Source organism: Schistocerca piceifrons, chromosome 9 (genome assembly GCF_021461385.2).
Source record: "Schistocerca piceifrons isolate TAMUIC-IGC-003096 chromosome 9, iqSchPice1.1, whole genome shotgun sequence".
NCBI classification, from domain to species: Eukaryota; Metazoa; Arthropoda; class Insecta; order Orthoptera; family Acrididae; genus Schistocerca; species Schistocerca piceifrons.
The window spans coordinates 97,938,056-97,954,571 of NC_060146.1; positions in this window are offsets into that span (position 1 = coordinate 97,938,056).

Here is a 16,516-nt window from a genome sequence, read left to right on the forward strand (position 1 = left end):
GCCACCTGGAGCTGCCATTCTGCAGATGCCATTGAGGAGGAACTAACCCAAATGCAGAAACCATCCACATACAGGGCAGGGGCGACCAAGGGACCAACAGAGGCCACAAGTCCATCGATAGCAATGAGGAAAAGAAGGACACTCAAGACAGAACCCTGTGGGATGCCCGTCTCCTGGGTCCGTGGAGAACTAAAAGCAGTACCAACTCGAACTCTGAATGACCGATGGATCAGGAACTGGCGGATAAAAATCGGGAGTGGGCTCCGAAGACCCCACTGATGAAGGGTTAGTAACATGTGATGGCGCCAGGCCGTGTCATAGGCCTTGCGAAGGTCAAAAAACACTGCAACCAAATGGCGGCGCTGGGAAAACGCCTGCCGAACTGCGGATTCCAAGCGAAGTAAATGATCGATTGGAGATCGTCCCTCTCGAAAGCCACACTGGTAAGGGGACAATAGGTCCCGAGATTCGAGGACCCAAGTGAGCCGATGGGCTACCATCCGTTCAAGTAACTTACAAACAACATTGGTCAAACTAATTGGCCAATAGCTGTCAACAGATAGGGGGTTCTTACCAGGCTTAAGGACAGGAACCACAATGCTATCCCTCCACTGAGAAGGGAAGTCACCCTGGAGCCAGATACGGTTAAACACCCGAAGAAGATGTTGCCGTTGTGGAGCACTGAGATGTTGAAGCAGTTGGTTATGAATGGAATCTTGGCCAGGGGCCGTATCATGAGAAGAAGATAGAGCAGAAAGAAATTCCCATTCAGTAAAAGGTTCGTTGTAAGATTCTGACTCACAAGTGGTGAAACATAAGGTGAGAGCTTCAGCCTGCTGTTTGTGATGAAGGAAAGCAGCTGGATAGGAGGCTGATGCTGATGCCACTGCAAAATGGGTCGCAAGATGTTCTGCGAGAACTAATGGGTCCGTACAAATGCCATCTGGGAGGTGAAGGCCTGGGAGGGTGGACTGCCGATGGCAACCTTGGAGAGAGCGAAGTGTAGCCCATACCTGTGACAGAGGGACAGTGGAACCAAGGGAAGAAACGAATCGTTCCCAACATATCCGCTTGCTCTGTTTGATTAAATAACGGGCTTTAGCGCGAAGGCGCTTAAAGGTAGTAAGGCTGGCTACGGATGGGTAGCTCTTAAAGTGTTGCAAAGCTCGACGGCGATCACGGATGGCAATGGCAATGGCCGTACTCCACCACGGGACTTGCTGGCGACGAAATGGTCCAGATGAGCGCGGGACAGCAAGGTTAGCAGCGCGAACAATCGCGTCAGACACGTCACGTAGGACATCATCAATACAACCCAACAAAGAGGGAGAAAACTCGACCTGTGCAGTGTATAGAGGCCAATCGGCGCGGTGGAAAGACCAACGAGGTAACCTGTCCATCGGGGAGCGGGAAGGGAGCGTGATAATCAACGGGAAATGGTCACTATCACAAAGGTCGTCGTGTGGCGACCAGTGTAATGAAGGGAGGAGAGAGGGAGAAGAAAGAGAAAGATCAATGGCAGAAAAGGTACCATGACCGGCACTGAAATGAGTAGGGGAGCCATCATTAAGAAGGCACAGGTCGTGGTCTGCAATAAATTGGTCTATAAGAAGACTTCGTCTAGATGGAAAGGCACTGCCCCACAAAGGATGATGAGCATTAAAATCCCCAAGGAGGAGGAAGGGAGGAGGAAGTTGCTGAAGAAGGGCGGTTAAGGCAGCAGGTGTAAGAGTCCTGTCAGCAGGGAGATAAAGATTGCAAACTGTGACTGCAGAGTCTAAGTGGACCCTAACAGCAACCACTTCCAATGCAGTTTGGAGAGGAATCCACGTGCTAGCAATGTCTGTACGGACCAACGTACGAACGCCACCAGAAGCCCGCAAGGGTCCGACCCGATTTTGACAGAAAACACACAACCCACGGAGGGTCAGTAAAATGAGATTCCTGGAGAACCACACAAGCTGCAGAGTAGGACGAAAGAAGGGACTTCAATTCCGGAAGGTGACAATAGTAGCCATTACAATTCTATAGGAGAACCACAGAACGATGGTTTAAATGAGGGCGGAACACACTAAATCCAGTCATACCGCCGGGTCCCCACCCGTCACCGACAAGGAGGGGGCGACATCCATGAACGACAGGTCAGAATCCGGTTGTGAAGTCGGGGAAGGGACCTCCGGTGACACCAGAGGCTCTTTGTCCCGGGACTTATGTTTCTTCTTCTTTTCAGGCTGAGATCGAGGAGGGCTGTGTGGCATAAAGGAGCCAGCTGCAGCAAGATCAGGAACAGAAAGAGACCGGGCGACCTGGGGGCCGACAGACCGCGGCTCTCACGGTCGCCGCGCGGCAGCAGACCTTTGACCTGGAAGGTGCCGGGAAGGGGCATCCCGGGAGAGGTGCCCTTGACCGGCAGACGCCGAAGGAGTGGGACACTTCTCCAGCTGGGGAGGGGGAGCAGCACCCAGAGAAGAAGGTGTGGGAGCCGCAGGGCGGGGGGGGGAGGAGAGGGGTCTGGGATGGGGGTAAGGAAGGGGGAGGAAGGGGTGAAGATGTAACCAAGGCGTAACTAGATGTCATGGACACAGGGTGCAGTCGTGCATATTTCTTACAGGCCTCTGTGTAGCTTAAACGATCGAGGGACTTATACTCCTGTATCTTTTTTTCTTTCTTATATACTGGGCAATCTGGTGAACGTGGAGAATGACTACCATGAGAATTTACACATACAGGAGGGGGAACACAGGGACTCCCCTCATGGAGTGGACGTCCACAGTCACCACAGAGAGGGTCCTGGGAACAGCGAGAAGACATGTGGCCAAAACGCAAGCACTTAAAACACTGCATAGGAGGTGGGATGTACGGCTTCACATCACAGCGATAGACCATAATCTTAACTTTCTCAGGAAGGGTATCCCCTTCAAAGGCCAGGATAAAGGCACCAGTATCAACACGATTATCTTTACGACCCTTCTGAACACGCCGAACAAAGTGAACACCCCGCTGGCCGAGATTGTCCTGAAGTTCCTCATCAGTTTGAAGGATGAGGTCCCTGTGAAAAATCACACCTTGTACCATATTTAGAGACTGGTGTGGGGTAATGGACACAGGAATTGTGCCACGATGGGTACAGGCACGAAGGGCCGCAGATTGGGCAGCTGAAGCAGTTTTTTTCAGCAACGAACCCGACCGCATCTTGCTCAGGGAGTCCACTTCGCCAAACTTGTCTTCAATGTGTTCCACAAAGAATAAAGGTTTGACACTGGTGAAAGTATCTCCATCAGTCCTGGTGCAAACTAGATAACAGGGGAAAGGTTTTGCCCCTAGACGACGGGCCTGACCCTCTTCCCAGGGGGTAGCCATGGAAGGGAAGGCCGAAGGGGGCAAGAGAAGCAGCACTTGAGGAATCAGTACCACGGAGAGAGACGGTCGCAGAAGAACGGCCAGAGTTTTGGACCCGTATGCATTTCATCTGCATAGCGTCCGCCCTGATACCACCCACTCCGATCAGGGGCTCTCCTCACGGGCGCAACCCAGCCACAGCAAGGGCCATCAGGCACGGCGGCCATTGCCGGGAGTTCCGATGCTCCAGGATGACGAGCAACCACTCCAAGGCATGCATGAGGAGGTCACAGCTCAGGTATCAGAAGTGTGATCCCGGTGTGTTCAGGTGGCTCAACCAAAAGGGTACATAGCGACCCCACCACACGGGCTGGCTACCGTGCTGGCTATGCACCCTAGCATCAGACAACGGCGTGAAAGAAAAGGTGGAATGTACTAGGAGGGCGCACGTCGGAGACACTAGGTAAGGTGCTCTTCCCCAAATGGCTCACACTACGGAAGAGAAATTTTGGAATGGAGGTCAAACCCCAGAGGGGGACCAAGGAATGCCAAAAGGAGGAGATGATTACGCAACAAAGCCAGCGTGTAAAACCAACAGAACCAGGAGGATAGCGGGGGCACCAATAGAGGGAGAGGAGAGGGCGAGGGGAAAGGAGCATGGAGGGGAAAGGAGGGGAAGGGAAAGGAAATGCAGCCCGGGAGAGAAAGAAGGCTGCAATGGCTCGGGGACCCGTGCTCGCCACGCACGTATCCACAAAAGAGTTGTGGACCCTCTGGGGGGCATTACATACGTGGGATGATTCCTTGTTAACACTCTCAATTGTGCAAACCACAAAGTTAGATTATGGTGAAGCATATGCCATTAATGTATGCCTTTGTGTATGGAGTCTTATACCAACTGAACCGATCATCATGTTAGCAAATGTCAGAACAGGAATGAAACTAAATCAAGAGTGGGCAGACAACATCACTCTAGGCTCAGTACGTGGCACATTGACTAATATGAAATCACACAAATCCACAGTGACCATTCTTTCAGACATGTTCAAAGGAACACACACCACACAGTCATAACTGATTTGCCTCAATGGGAAATAGATCTACCACATTCAGTGTCCGATCTCCTTTGGGAATCTGAAAGTAGTGAGCATGGAGGAAATGATCAGGGACTGTAGACAGGTGGCACAAGGTCGGAAGAGGCATGCCAAGATAGTTGCAATAAACATTGTGACTGGGTGGCGCTGTGGTTCCCAACTTCGAATCCCAGGCCAGCACTCACATTCACTCATTGTCTTTGATGTTGTGCGGAGTCTTGATGCAGCACATGTCAATATTCCTTTCCCTCCCTTTCACCCCTCTCTCCTTGAATTTACATAATAAACATAAAAGACACTGAATGACTCCATAAAATGAAGTTTGCCAATATAAGCACGAGGATTAAGAGAACAAACAGCCACAAAAACAGGCTATTTGTTCAGGGAAAACACTTTACCTTAATACTGCAATTCAAAACAAATGAAGACCAGTTGAGGGCTGTTTTGTACTCATAAAAACCACTATTTTACTATTTTTATCCCATTTTCTACAAAAGCAGCTTATGCATACGACATTGGAAAAGTCTACCGGTAAGTAGGTTACAGAAGTGAAAGCAGTTTATGCGTACATTAATACTGCAAATAGCACTTAATTCATGTGTGCCCACTGTACATTTAATAAAATTAGATATTTTCGATTGGTGTGAAAGCAGCGATGCTGCAAATTTGATGTGAGTGATGTATAATTTTCTTCTTTGCCTGGTAAAGTGGTGGTGATCCATTTTTTAAATATACTGTGCTTCCCTTCTAATTTTATTTTCTGTAATGTAGGTACATGGTTAAAAGAGGAATACTAGAAATCTTTTTCATAGTTTTACTCAAGAGTAGGCTTTCATCCAAACACGATTCTAACTGCCTTTGTTTTGCAGTTTCAATGTGCTCATAGCTGCTTTGAAGTTTCACAACAGTGACCCCATATTAAAGGTGAGAATGAAAGTAGGAACTGTATGCATTCTTAACTGTTTTCTCACTACACCAGGATTTTAGTAAGCCGACTTGGCAACAGCAATGTTTCTTTACATTGCATACATTTACTCTACACTGTATTATAGCAACCTTCCGAGACGGTGCACCTAAGGTTGAAAAAAAATTTGGAAGTATGCTGCAAAATAGAATAAGTGTGGAAAAAATCATGAACGGATGTATTTCATGCAGCATTAGATTTTCTCCCTTATGGTTTTGGGAGGCACACTACAAACAATTCATTTTATCACTACTAATCTGTTAAATTATAAAGTAAATTAGCTTTGATTATGCGAATGTTTAGCATTCTTTAGATTCTCACATCAATATTAATCTTAGTACAAAACCAGGGTCTTCAACAAACATGACAGCAACACAATGTTGTATGTACAATGGTCTGTCTGCCAGATATTTATGTATTTCTTGGGAAGAGAGGAAAGGCTTTCAGGAGATGAATGAACAATGTTTAACCCTTCTGTGGCCATTGCCCTCAATTACAATGTACGCTGCTTCCAACAAAGAATGCCGTCATTGTGGTAAGGTGAGGTTTCCTTTGACAATGAGTGCTTGTGTTATATTTCTCTTACAGTTATACAGTTCAAGACTGTTAAAAAGAGTAGACCTTCTCAGAACCTGCTGCTTATTTCTATTTTTATTAGTGTGGCAGCACCTATGGTAAGACACTGTCACTTTCTGGTTGCTGCATAAATAATACTGTAGTAGTGTGTGTAGGTCAATACTTCATTGTATTTTGTGTTCCAGTGCATCAAAGCCTGCTGTCCTCATCTGCCAACACTTCCTTGGTAAATGTTCTGTATTTTGTTCTTCCCAGACTTCTGAACAACAGTAAGCATCACTGGAGAGGAAACTCAAGATATGCTGGGAAATGTAAAAATAAAACACATTCTTCGGTTGTACGTAATGAAATTCGTGTATTTGTTGTGTTGTCGATCTTTACTGGCTATCAAATTATGCAGTGAAAGAAATTATTGGTCTGATGATGACCTTGGTGTTCAAACAGTGAAATATTCTTTGAGTCATAATAGGTACCTTGAACTGAAACCTGAATTACATTTCAATATGGGATACATCTTATAAAGCAGTTTATCAGACTTAAGTCCACACACACTTTGGATGTAAACCATGTGCCTTAAATCTTCTACTATATACTGGGAAGGACCAGAATGATGACAATGAGGATCTATCACTAAGTTCCAAAGTACTTTTGGATATGTTGTCCATTGTCACTAATTATTAGTCATGACCACATCCACCAGTAGGGACTAGGCTTCTGTGCATGTGCCACCTTAAGAGAAAGCAGAACAAAGATGTCATCCTTATCACCAGATAAGGTAATGAAAAAGAAAGGTGGGGAGGGGAGGTTCTCAGCTTGAATTTGATAGAGAAGGAAATCTTTGTCACAAAATGGACTGGTAAGAAGTATGTTGTACTAGGAACTGATTTTGACCCTGTACCCCCCACGGTCAAAGTCTAACGTAGGAATTCATCCCAGAAACCAAAGCTCAGTAATCCAAAACAACAGGCACTGAACACACAAGAATATCATGGAGGTGCCAATCTTCATGGATAACTAAAAGAGAAATATACAATTGCAGTACATGGTTAATAGCGATACTGGTTCCTTTTTGTTTTTACAACAACTGTAGATATGATGGTTACAAATGCACAACTGGCTTCCAAGAGGTGCAATGAAGGAACTTCTCCCGCTGAAAGGGTTCAGAAAACAAATTGCCAGAACATATCAAATGTCAACTAATGGAACACTTATGAATCCCTTGTCATGCCCCAGCACGATACGACCACAAACTGTGTGTCAGAGAAATGAGAAAAGCGAAGATTATGCCAGTCTGAGAATTGTAAAGGAAAGGCTAGAACATATTGTGGTGAGTGGAATGTTACGCTCCCTACCAAATGCTTTCCAAACATAGCATTTGGCCTTAATTAAATTTTTGTTTTGGAAAGATGATAGGTTAAATCTTTTATAAACGCGAGTTATTGTAAAATAAACAATAATAGTGAAATGTTATCAGTTTATTATCAATTTTCTTATACTACCCATTTTCCTACAAAGCAGTGCAAGGTGAAAACTGCCAAGCACTTAGCATCGTAAAATGAGAATGGCCCAAATTTTCTTTTCTTTTATGCCCTAAGTAAATTAAATTTCCTCACATTTCCATAAAATGGGCCACCAGAATACTGTTTTCCAGAAATTAAGAATACATGTAAATTAATAAGAAACTGAATGCTATTGGGTTAATAGAATTGTTGTTTAATTGTCCTTTAGGAAGTTTCTTCTATTTTTGTGGATGATAACTGGTTTTATCCATAACAACACTATTCTGTTATGAACCACATGAATTTCCTATACATCACTATTCTCTTCTTGATAAGTGGATTTCCAGGATGCAAGTATTAGCCTAAAGTGATATTCAGATTATCCCACTGAATTTTCTTTGCCAGACAGTGCTTTCATCCTGCCATTGCCTTCTGAATCCTGTCAAATGTGTTTTCTGGCATCATCTTTTTGATTGAGCCAAAGTGAAGGTCTTCCTTGACATTTTGTCTTTTCTGAAAACTAGCCCTGGCTACTACAACGTCAGAAACTCCGAATCAAAACCAGCCTTTCTAGCCTTGCACTTTCTGTACCAGTGTTACTGTACTGAAACATGTGCCACCTTTTGCCTCAGAAAGCAAGATACAGTCATAAAATTCCAACCAGCACAATGAACGATGTACTGCTGGAAATCGTCCAAATAAGTGACAGTTCTTCATTAGTATCTTTCCGAAGACAGAAACAACTTATTGACCACAGTATCCCATTGCCTGTACTTCTGCTAAGCTTCTCAGTAAAATTTGTAGTGGAACACCACATGCTTTGGGTGATTCAGTCTGTTGTTCCAGTGCTATTTCACCTCTTCTGTCATTATCTTTAAGCCTGTGAAAAAATTCAAATCCCTCATATATGACTACCTCTCAAACGAAATAGCAATACTAACCAATGCACATCACTGCTCTCTTTGCAGACACTTCCACGCAATGATGACACAAGCAAACGCTGGTTACTGTGTAGCACTAAAATTGCAGAACCATACCAGAAACAGCACAAATTAAGCGCAGTCTTGCCACATGAATACTCTGAAGGACAGGTGTGGGTCTGAATGTCATTACTTCATCCAATGTTACCCAAACAACACTTTTAGCAGAAATAATACTATGCCAACGGTGTGAGCTTAGAATCACAGTCAGATCAGGCTACCCCAAAGTCTTCCCTCTGCTTTTTAGATCCTAAGGGAAGATGAGGGGGGTGAGAGAACTGACCTAGACCACACCACCCAGGGGCCACCCTAGCTGATACCTAGTACATCAACAAATGCCAACAAAAGCGAATAAAAACCATTTTAAATTCATTTAAACATACATGATAAATATCGGGTCTCCGTAGGCCTAATTTTATGCTTAGTTTTGAAAACTAACACATTGAGAAACATCAGAAAGGATCATAACACCTAAACAACAAATGTATACCCACATTAACTGAGCATGTAAAATTAACCTAACTAGCTTTGTACAGCCAACTTCTATAGTTTTCAGTGCCCTTCACACATGGCCAATGCACCAATTACAAATCCTCTTCTGGAAGACAGTCCCATCTACTGGAATATCCAACATCAAACCTACCACAAGATTATAAAAATGTAAACCCTTATGCACACTGGTACGACACAAAGCTACAATTTTCTAAATATACCCCAAAAGACTAATCACAAAGATAGTTCTGTTACAATCGTACCAATCTTCACTTTTGCATACCACTGAAGAAAGTAAATTATCAGGAGCTAGAGCTAAAATCTGTGTCTTTGACAAGAGAAGCTATTGTTGACTCTTTCCTGCCTTTCAATCAAAACACCCTAACCAGCACTTGATGACATTTCTCTTAATGTAATATTGTTGTTACATAGCTAAAGTAGACCACTAGAAGATGCCAACTTCCCAGAATCCAGAGTAAGTAGAATCCAGTGAAGAATGCCTTCCTCACAGTACAGCACTTCAGTGAAGTACCAGAATACCAGGAGGTCGTAACTGGCAATTTAACAGTGGGACAATGAAGCACTTGTTTTGGAACTGAAGAGTTCTGACTGTATACTCCACAGCTAAGAGCTCAGTTTTATGAGTGACTGAACAATACACAAACACTAAAGAATTACCTCCATTAGTAGAAACAGGTTTTCGTATCTAAGTATACATAGCACTCACTGTAGCCATAGCAATAAACTTACCCATAATAACAAAGCTTTTCTTATTTGTGAATTTCAGTGTTTCATTAATAGTTATCTCATAACGAAAAGAAATTGATATTGCCACATAATATAATTAGCACTGCCAATCAGGCAAACATGAAACAAAGCATCAGAAATAAGCTTAATAAACCATTCTATTACACAAACCATACCTGACTTCCACCAAGCCCTCAGCAGTACATCCTGGACGTACGACTTCCAGCCTGCTCTGCAGAATAGATTGTCTGGTCTGCACACTGCAAAAACAATTAACTGTCAAAGCAGGTTTTTTCAGTGCAGCAATGGTAAGAGAAAGTTTGTAATAAAAACCAACAACTCAGTTTGAGGATATCCCAGTTTAAGAAGTGGTACCATGGACCTGCAGTTTTTAACATTGAGTGAGCAATTAAAAAAAAAATTTGTACATGCATTAAAATGAAGTGTCACAAATATACATGAAAGTTCTGCTGGCAAGTCAGAAATAGCTCATTACATATTAAAGCTTTATTCAATTTTCTACAGCACTACATTAGCTATGGGAAGGTAGCTCTAATGAAGTGTGAAGATACAAGGAAAATTTTCTAAAGTTTGGGTGGACCCTGCAGATTCGAGGCATGGCACTGCAGGCGTAATCAGCATCTAGTCCCTGCAACTGCAATTACTGTCATCCATTTAACTGCCTTGTTGAAAGTGCAGCTTATGCCATTTTATCACTGCCATTTATGCCGATACCACCCTGTCATGCATATAAAATTATAGTCGAACATACATAGTGTCACTGTTTATGAAATATTCAACAGCTCCACCATGTTTTATTCATACATGAACATTAAACAAGACAGGAGACAATCTGAACACTTCACATACAGAAAGTGTGTTAGTAGCTCAATGGAGTCGTGGAAATGTGGACGCAAAAAAACTACAGACCAACTGCAGTTCAGGCGTATACATGAACAGGTAAAATTTCACTAGACCATGTTGGGATGAAAGAGAAAAATATTGTCTTCCCTCAAGGAACAACCCTCCCCCCCAAAATTTATTTTCAAGCTTAAGGTAAATGCTTAAACCTGACATGCTCGGAATAATTAAGTTCTGGGATATAGGAAAATTAATTATTTTTGTGCATCACATGGATTGGAGAAAACTTTCAAAGCTCCTACTTCATTCACAACATAAGCAACTCATGGTAAAATACTGGGATCAACTGAGAAGCAGGGATGCAGTTTCCATCCTGGGCAGAATCTATGAACGCACTACCCACAATATCAATGCCATGGTTTTGCATTTTATCCACAAAGTCAATGCAGATTGTGAATTAGTGCACCAGGTGTACAATGTACATTGATCTCTATATGAAATATGGAACACTGACAATAAGCAAAGCTCAGTATCAGCAAAAACACTAATATTCTGCTTTAACAATAGTCACACTCAGATTCACTACACTGAGGTTCAACAGCACAACCAATACTGCATTAATATACTACAGAAAGACAAAACACAAAACATGGAAAACAGTAACTAACAGATGGAGAATGGAAGCAGACAAATATAAATTCACCATTTTATAGCATAAACACACTCCCAAAGCAAAAATGGAACACTGTACCTTCATTCTCCGTACATACCACAAGTGGCTCCATTTGAGCTGACAGACATAGATTTGGGTTGGCTTGGTGGCAGAATAATTTAGATTTTGACACAGAGTGTAAAAATCTGAAATGAAAAAAATTCTATTACCTCCTAAACTAACTTAAGAGGCAACAGTTCCTATGTATGTTGCACTAAAATAATATTACACTATTAACATCCAGTATCTAAATGTTCTCGAGACACAAATTGTTTTAACACAGTGATCCCCCATTTTGGTAGCTGCAGCATCTTGATGTCAGCCTGTTTCATCGAATATGTTACAGCACAATATTCTGGTGCAAGATGGTAACATCTCACATGCCAGATTGTAGGAAAGACATAAGAAATAAACATCCTTGCTAAAGGCTGCCCAATTCCACTTTATCCCATTGTTTCTACACATTACTCATCATACTCATTATCACATTAATATTACAGTTATTTATGCACCAGTACTGATAGTAAGTTGTGACTCATTCCACATACAAGCCAATCGCTTACACAAATGACACTACAAATAAGTAACATTACAGGTAATAATATTATTCATTCCATTGTTTGGATCTGGAATATCAACTCAAGCAACCCCCCGACATAGTCAAGACCTCAGACTAGGTGACATTGTCTCCACTAAAAGAGGAAAAGAGCAAAATAGGTCAACTGATAATTCATCCAACCTAATCCAGAACTCTGGTTTCAGTACACTGTGTCACACCAACATCCTCAAAAACAAAAAAGGTAAAGAATGTTTTCACTGATGGTAGAAGAACAACATAATGATGACAAATGTAGCAAACATGTCAAATAAATGTATGTGCTTTTATCTAACTTCATGAACAACAGACACTCTCCCCTCCCCCTCTTTTTCACAAGATTTAAATGATTTCGTAAAGACAAACAATAGACATCTGGCCATCTATAACAAACTACAGATACTTGCAGGAGCCCACAAAAGGAACTTCGAAGACTATACCATTGAACTACGTCATTTACTAGATAAGCAAAGACAGTTAAGTGGACTGTTCTGCTTCTGGATGTAGACGTCACATGCCACGTTAGATCACACATCAAATCAGAGGTCCAGTACTGTTGGTTGGACTCAAGAACAGGTAACTGTTTATTTGCTACACATTTAAAGTGAAACCTAAGGTACGCATAAATGAGTGTTTAAACAATCATTAACTAAGAACTTGTATAGAATATATACGAAAATCATACTGTACCGCACAAAGATCTCCAGCCATTCTGGTAAATTACAGCAGGGACAGTCATTGCCTGGTGAGAAAGAAAGAACATTAATTTTCGGCGAGACTTTGAACAACATATTTTAAGTAATAATTCTTACTTCGTTTTGGAAAATTCAAAGATATTTAAAACTGTATCAGTTATGACATGTCTGTAAATATATGGAAATTAATCTACAGCTATAGCCATATATTTTTACATTAAATTTAGTAACAGTACATAGAGCAGTTTTTTCTGATGCCATTATTTGTTCCAAAATGCTTTCAAAGGAATAGTTGCGTTCATTTTACTGCGCATCATATCTATTCGTGAAAGTTGTCAGTACGGTTACAGCAGAAAACTGAAGCAAGCTAGAGTACATGGAAGAAAATGCATCTTCTTTGGAAAATCATCTAACGATATACTGTATGAATAATTTGGTAACGAAATTCTATCTGGTATGAAGAAAGGATAGAGTGGCATAGCCAAGTAAATACGTAACATGTGTAGCATATCTACAGCAGAAGTAGACGTTCTAAACTTAAGCATGAAATTTAGGTAGAACATTGTAACCTTACACCTGTTTCCGGTGACTCGATTTAGGATGAAAACCATATTACAGATCCAAAATAGCTAATATGTGGGAAGATAATATACGTAACATAGCTCACGCTGTTCAATATTAAACTGCATACGAAACGGAAACCTTGATTTTCTCGATCTTTATTTCACTGGGTAACACTTCTATTCCGCATCGTGCTTGAACTCTTTCGCTCCAGAACATATGTAAGTAGTAGTGCTAGGATTCTACCACTATTCAAAATCGGAAATAAACCACGTGTATACCTATCCCGCTTTACAGCTAACGTACTGTGAACAAAATGCAGGCGTCTGTTTAGGGAAACACGCTACTACAACTGACGCTACATAATATACCAGATGCATACTACTTAAATCGACTAGCAATGCGTTCTGCATCACTGAACAGACTCTGCCGTCTAAACTATTTACAAAATACTATTTGCAACGCTTACCATCAGCCATGACAAATGCGTTATTCCGTTATCAAACACCAACAACACCTGATACAGCAAGAATAGAACTGCGCTCCTTTACTCGCCTGAGGTAAAGTGAATCATCTTTGCTTCAGCTATGCCAACATATAGAACTTCCTTATGCCATGTTTTATGGTATAATCGATTACATGCTGGATTATTTTGCACCAACAGTAGGTAATGAGCATCATAAACAAATTCGACAACAGAGCAAAAAATAACGGATGACAGGAAATCCACAGAACATGAAATTCTGCTTTAAAGACATAAATCCCACAAATATCCGCAGCGGTAACGGAATAATAGTGAAGTATTTTGTCGATAGTTCAACCTGTTTCCGTAATAAGGTAAAACTGTCAACATTTCCTAAAAAAAAAAAAAAAAAATAGAATGTAACGGAAACAATACCAATAGTAAAACCATTTAAATAACGAGCAGTGTACGAAAGATAAAATTATGACCCGATTAAATTTTATGTACCGCAGCCACGGCGTAGTGTGATTAGGACTATGTTGTCAGCGACCCTTGAATGCAGGGAAATATGTTGCATTTGTGTTAATTGTTCGTATACCCGCAAATGATTTCTTATAAGATGTTTCGTTGACGGGGATGATAAATTTACTGAGATGACGATGGTTTGTCCAATGAACTATTTGCAAACTAAAGCGAGAGTGGTGATAGATATGACAAAACAAAATTGTACATTTTCTTTTCTCGAAAGATCAAGAACGCCCGACACGGTTGTAGTCGACAGAGAAGCACCATAGAGGCCACTGGCAAATTTCTTAAATACAATCTGGCATGAGTGTCATAAGATAGCGTGAGAAGGAAGTTTGTCTGAAATCGGTCACGTGACGACCCTCGCGCTGTGGAGAGATATCTTTGTCTAGACCACCGAATTCGCGAAATTGTTGCTAAGAAATAAGAATGCTATGAGATTCACAACGTATAAGTTCTCTGGCACGAAGTGCGATATAATTAACAGTTAACTGTGTAGTTTTTCTAATAAAAATTAACTGACCCGTATACAAGACCTCTTAAAATTTTTGGTATTCTTCGTTCTATTTCAGATTATAGTCGAAATACGTATTTGTGGAAGGCATTGTGCGGATTATATGGTTTGGGTTTTACAATCAGGAAGGATTTGTACAGACATTTGAAAGCTTTCCATGACATGGACGTAAAGGAGCAATCGTCCGATCCCGCCCGTCTGCTTTGACCCATGACGTCACAAATATGGCGGAAACAAAAACAAACACACACACTTTCCACAAGAAGCCTAATGACACTAACGGGACAAGCGCGGGAAATGGGGTGTTTTGGGTGGGGGGCAAACTAAATATAAACAAATTTAGACGCCTTGCGTAGCTACAACGTGTAAGTGAAGATAGCCATACATGAATACCCACCCACCAACCCAGGGGTCGTAACCCCTGCAACCCATAGAAGATAAAGATGCTTCAGTAGCTGATTAGTGCTTTTTGTCTTTAAAAAAAAAAAAAAATCTCACGGGATAGAACGAACAGATCAGAAAGATAAATATAATAAACTAAAACAGAAATTGGATGAAACAGATAATTAAAATAAGTAATAAGTGTTTTTAAATTTTAAAAAAAAATCTCACGAGATAGAACGAACAGATCAGAAAAGTAAATAAAATAAGATAAAACAGAAGTGGAGACAGCCACACACAAACCAAACTCCGCGCCGTCATGACGTCATACACGACAACACCCTTAAGTCTCGGGTCAAAGCCGACGCGTGGGATCGGACGCTTCTGTCGACCCGACGTAAATTAAAAAGGCGAATAATGAAATATGTAACATGCCAGTATCTTACGATATGTTTACGAACATAGTTTCCCTCGATCGCCACTAGAAAAGGCGTACGCCAGCTCCTCAAAAACTACTAAATAAAATGTGATACAGTGTTATGGAGACCTGCACCAAACCAGTCTCAGGACTGAAGACCACAACAACAACAGTATTATAGTGCAATGTTGGTTTTTTGTTTAAATTTTATCAGCACGTGTTTCCCACTCAATAAATAACATGCTTTCAACTAAACATTTCTTACCGCACTCCTAAATAATCGTACTCGGAGTGGTGTTTTTTTTACATGCAGTACCAGAGAAGAGGTAAAACGGTAATGGATTGTGAACATGGAATGAATCTGAAAACACAAGAAATGTAGTTTGATTCGTTGGGACAAAAACGGAGAAATCTGCTCTGATCTTAGGCCTTCGAAGATGATATGCATAGGACAAACTGACTGAACTGTTTCAGAAATGAATATTCTGGGTATGCAGTACTTTTAGAGTACTGTCACAAAATAGATCTATGTCTTTTGTAATCAGATGCAGTAAACCAAGATCACTAATGAGTGTCTCTGTATAGAGTTTTTTAAAAGAATATTCACATTGTAACGCTAATGCCCTCCCTCAATGTTAATTATTGGTGTTACAAAAATTATAAGATTTGAGTAAGTCCTAGCAAGGCAGTAAAATTCTAAAAAATTTTATCACCTACTGGCTGTGTCAGAACATCAGCTTGTTGCTCATTTGTCCTAACATACATTAACACAACTTCTTCACAAAAGCTTTCCCCCTCACGAGCAAAATTTTGACATATATATGCTTCAGTTTGATGGAGCTGTGGGTTCTTGCAAAAGCTTGTTATGGGCATATTATCTTCATGCAGTACAACAGCTCTTTGACTGCCAGAAACACTATGTTACTTAGTACTGTGCTGACAGCCTTCACTATTCGCCATACTTAAGGCTAAAAATTCTGATTCTGTTGATGACAGGGACACTGTTGGCTGTTTCTTAGATGCCCAAGAAACTCTGCAACCGAAAACTTTGAAAAGATAACCACTTGTGCACTTCTATGTTCTCTGTGACCAGCCCAGTG